Source organism: Glossina fuscipes, unplaced genomic scaffold, assembly GCF_014805625.2.
Source record: "Glossina fuscipes isolate IAEA_lab_2018 unplaced genomic scaffold, Yale_Gfus_2 0, whole genome shotgun sequence".
Taxonomy (NCBI): Eukaryota; Metazoa; Arthropoda; class Insecta; order Diptera; family Glossinidae; genus Glossina; species Glossina fuscipes.
In genome coordinates, this window is record NW_023998414.1 from 6,128,314 (window position 1) to 6,133,711 (window position 5,398).

The 5,398-nt window shown below is 30.9% G+C and overlaps 1 protein-coding gene across 1 annotated transcript in view; it reads left to right on the forward strand.

The window, feature by feature from the left end:
• The first annotated feature begins 4,422 nt into the window (after positions 1 to 4,422).
• LOC119633938 overlaps positions 4,423 to 5,398 on the forward strand; it is an 81,102-nt gene continuing 80,126 nt past the window's right edge. Inside the window, exon 1 of the mRNA XM_038027789.1 lies at positions 4,423 to 4,506. The gene's annotated coding sequence lies outside the window, so the exon portion shown is untranslated. The remainder of the gene's footprint in view (positions 4,507 to 5,398) is intronic.

Here is a 5,398-nt window from a genome sequence, read left to right on the forward strand (position 1 = left end):
ACGCTCGAGCAGCATTAAATTCTAAATTGGCTTAAGCATGTTCCTCTGTCCATCCGTTTGCCTGTTTGTGTGCTGTCTGTGCGAAGCGTTCTCCCAGTTGCAAAAACGCAATTATCTTCTTCAGAATCAGTGCAAATATTGGAAATTTCTATGCGTCGATTGGTATGGAAATTGAGTCATATCGACACTTGAGCCATTGCCGACAGCACAATATAATCTTAGAATATTTCTGTTTTTCAAAAATTTAAAAAATATTTGGTTTTTTCCTCGTTGCTTATAACTCACAATCGATGCAACGATAAGAATTTGTATTTTTTGTTTGTTCTAGGGCGTGAATCCGCCACACCGGCTAAATATTATAGAATATTAAAACTTCGTGTTCTTGTTAAAACGTTTACAGCATCCAGAGAAAGGAACTTCAAAGACGCAATAAACTCGACATTATTATTAATTAGTATTAAATCGGAACAGTTCCAGACATGTTAATCAATCCGTTTGTCCATCTGTCTGTTAATTGTTGTGGTAAACGTACGTAAGTTGCAACAAGAAGGGAAACGTCTACTTCAGAGATTCTAAATAAGTTTCCGCTTTTGTTTTACAAAAATAGAAAAAATCAGCCACGCCCTCGCAATATGAAATTTTAGGTTTTCCCCTCCCCTTTCAATCTCTTCTAGAACAACGATAATGGGTAGAAAGGGATTCGTTCGCAGACGCATATGATTTTCTTTGTTTATTTCTTCTTTTACTTATCATTTGGAACAATCATACACATGTCAAGCATATGTTAGGCGTAAACAAAACCGCTGCCGTAACTAATAACATGATGCATTGATAAATGTAAAACTCATGTTTCATGAGATACTTCAACTTCAACTTGCATCTATTCATAGACAGACGGTATAATTTCACTTTTAATTGGTTCGCATGGATAAGTAAAATTGATTTTCTATATATTTTATATTCATATTCTAAGAAATTTGCTTTACTGTGTCCGAAACGTTTGACGAAATTAAATTTTTTTCTTTTTTAAATTTATTTATTATTCCAAATATAATTTGTCGCCACTAAAGTAATCCCAGATACAATACACTTATGCTAATGTTTTTGCAAGCGTCCAAGCAAGTTATTATGGTCAATTCTCGAAATGGCCTTGAAAGCTATCTTTAATTCAGCCGTCAATCGAATCAAAACGGCGTTCCTGGAGCCGTCTTTTGAGTTTAAAGAGTACCCGGAAATCATATGGAATTAAAGCAAGCGAATGCGATGGAATGGTGTGGGTTGAATTTGTAGCGGAAGGGGTTTCGATGTGAGATGGCGGATTATCGTGATGCAAAAACCAAGAGTTGTCTTTCCACCAACCGGTCTTTTCGGTCTTGGTTCATCTTTAGTACGATATTCGTTCGATTGATCGGTTTGACACAGACGCCTGTCACAGCGTCACCAATTTGGAAAAAAAAAAAACAAAACTGATTTTTAATATATCTGCACAATTTAATTGGTCTTATTTTTTGGACCCAATACTATATTCATATTTTTATGTCTTTAATGAATTTTTACGTCATTTTTTCTTAAATGCACACTGTTGCCAAAAGTTCACCTACCACTTTTTTCAAAATAAATATTCGGTATTATTACTTGAACTTTTAAAATTATTTTTTACGTAACCTATGACTACATTCCTATGGAAAAGATTTTTTTTTTTTTTCTTTTCTAAGTTCAAAACTAAAGTTTGTGCATTTAAGAGTTCAGGTGTCCAGTTGAAATTCAAAATATGTCGTCAGAGCAACGAACATCTTCAGATCGTTGGTTTGTCAATTTTAAGAGTTTGACCAATGTGTCTTGCCGTTCAACGCCTACGATAGCGGATTAAAGGTTTGATTTAACGGACATCATTAGTGATTAGACGAGCTGAGCGAAGAGTATGTGTGGAACTATTTTCGATATATCGATAAAACGGTCAATAATTGTCGGGAAAAAGGAAGAGAAATTCAATTTTATATTCATCGTCCTATAATCTCTTGCAAAAAGCGACAGATGCTCTAACATTTCGATGGCCTTTTTGTATAGAATGATGTATGTCAAGGAGGTCAAAATACATTTCGGCTTTCTTAACGATCTCATCATGAGGTCTTTCTTTAATAGAGACTAATTGTTAGAATGCGAACGTGCATTAGGAAATTGAGAAACATTAGACATAGATACATTTGCTATACTATATCATTAAAAACCAATGCATGACTTTAACTGTTATATTTACTTCCTTAAGCAGAATTTTTGAAAGCTTGAAATCCCAAACTGACGGGTATCGCAAGCGTAGTGTTAATAAAAGAAGTTTACAATTCTCAAAAACATTGGTTCCGGCTACAATGGATATATGTATATACGTATAGATATATGTATATAAGATTCGTTTATGCATACAATAGTTTCGAGTTATTTTTTCGTTTAGTTATTGTAATGTTTTTTACACAACATTTTTGATTGCAATTTCTTAATATATAATCTTTAATATAAATATATTTTTGTTTTTATTTTTTTTGTTTTTTGCTTTGTATTTTTACTTTGCATTGACTTTATTCGATATGAAAATCTTTTAATAGATTTGTTTTGTGAATTCTTTGTTTTGTTTGCAATCGTCTTTGCACAACGTTACACCCTCTTTCGAGTGTAAAGGTCACTTAAGTATAATTCTTTAAGCAAACATATAATGCACATGCATACACATACATGCAAAATAGAAGAAGCCCTTACTGCATACCAACATAACTAATAATAAATAATGCATATACATATGCACACATACTTACTCTATAAAGGGAAAGCAGTCACGTTTAGTTTAAGTTTTTTCAAAACGAGAGACAGAGCGCGTGAAATAACGAATCTATTAAGTTTAATTTTCTTGTTTTTTATTAACAAATTATTATTGTAAATGAGCACTAATTAGGATGCAAATATCAGTTACGTGCTTAATAGGTATAGCGGTGAGTGAATAAATAAGTATAAGTTAAATTAATGATATAATTATAATAATAAATATAATTATTAGAAAAAAAGAAAAAAAACAAAGCGAAAGTAACATCTACAAAAAAAGATATATCGTACAAAGTCTATCAGTCTGAAAACTCGTTATCGAGTTTTTAAAGTTTATTTATTTTTGTTATTGCAATTAAAAAATTTGTTTGTAGAGGGTTAACTGTTGATTTGTCGCACTTTGCAAACACTTTATAACAGTTATAAAATTCTCACTCTTTTTGTGTTTGTCTCCTTTTTTTTCCTCTTTCAATTCTCTATTCTCTCTCATTGTATAACATGCTGTATAACACTAACGTGTTAAAAGTGAAACATACTCACACACGTGTATAAATTTAAAGGACACATCAAAGTCCTTTAGATTTTTAATAATATAAAACTCTGTTACGCTGATGAAAATATTTTAGTAGCAGTTTAAGCCAACGTGTGAAATGTTTCAAAAGAAGGAAAATAAGAGATATAAAAAGGATAAGGAAAAGACATTCGCGGAACGATAACCAAATAGAAATATTAAAAAAAATATATATATAAACAAAAAAATTAAAAAAAGGGAAAAAGTTATATAAATAAAATAAAAAAATTTAAAAAAAAAATTCGAAATATGGAAAAACAAAAAATAAGCAAAAAAATCGCAAGCATCTTGCGTATTATTGCTTAATGCATTTAACTCACAGCCCACAGATATGAAAAATTGAAAGAAATTATTGCATACTTTCAAGTGCGGAATGAAATTGTAAACAACCCGCTGTTTAATTTACGTCTAAAGACTTGTGCATGAAATTGGAAAATAAAAAGAGAAAATTTATTGATTATGAACGATTTAGTTGATCTTTGTTGCGATTTTGGTTTCGCTATATACGCTATATGCAACTATCGATGTTACGTTCAAAGATATATTTAAAAATAATTCTATTTCATGTATATGCACATTATCCTCTAAATATTTTGAAATTATTTACGCAAAAGAAATTATGAAACATACACTCATTTTGTAGTGAAACTCAGCTAATAGTTCCCTTAAGTAATATTCACTTTATGCTATGCAATTCTTTAATGTATCTATTTGTAAACGTTTGTTATTGAATGTCACGTTAAAAGAAAACGAAAAAGTTTCCGAGATCACTTTAAAAACAAAAAATTAACAATTAAATGACAAAATGTGTATAAAGAAAATTAATTAACTTTTGAAAAGTTAAAAACAAATAATGATTTTTAAAAAATTAAGTGTGTTAATAAAAAAATATATAAAACTATAACCAATTAATACCAGAAATCGTCGAATAAAAAACATTATATTTAAGAAATTAATTTAAAAAAAAAATAAAAAAATTTAAAAAACAAAATATGTTAAAACATAAGAAAAAAAAATTATAAGTAGAAAAACTAACATATAAAAAAAAAAAAACAATTTTTTCGATGTCAAAAAGTTTAACTAAAAATTAAACAAAGAAATCATATACTAACTGAGAAAAACGAGTAAGTAAACGAGTGAATAATATTCGCCATTTCTTGAACTATTAATATCTAATGCCTTCAATCTATATCAAAATTGTAATATTTTTTATTAACTGTAGGCGTGGCATTTACATTTCATTTTTCAACACACTTTCAAATATTTATGTTATATTTCAGATTAACATATGTTATAAAGTATAAGCTACAGTTACTACGTTGCTATGATAAACGTCTGCGCTTATTGTCAAACTTGACCTTAAATATTTCCGGAACAGTGGGGAAAAAATTGATAGAGACGAAAAGAGTTAAATCGTTCCAGAATCCCATATTGATCGGTATCTGCAGTGATTGCAGAAATATACAAGAACAAGTAAAAAAATTACAGTTAGCTGTGGTTGAATTTTTATAATCATCGCCTATGTCTCTTTTTCTTTTATTTTGACGAAGCGAGGAAAGATGAAAAAGAAAGAAGGAGATGTGAGCCTAGAATGTAAGCGTCAGATTAATAAGTGTTATGCCCTTACCAGCTGCGCATTCAGTGTGTCTAAAGAAAAGAACTTCGAGACTTTATTATATAGTTGCTACCCAGTTACTTAGTTGACCAGTTGCCCAATTGCCCAGTTACGCAGTTGTCCAGTTACCCAGTTACCAAGTTGCCTAGTAACTCAGTTGACCAGCTGCCAAGTTGCCTAATTGTCACATTGTTGAGTTACTCAGTTGCGAAATTGCCCAGTTAGACAGTTGCCCAGTTGCACAGTTGTCCAGTTGCTTAGTAGCCCAGTTACTTAGTTGACTAATTGCCCAATTACTCAGCTGCACAACTGCTCACTCCACCGGTTGCCAAGTGGCCAAGTTACTCAGTTGCGCATTTGCTCAATTGCCCATGTACTCAGTTGCTCAGTTACGCAGTTAC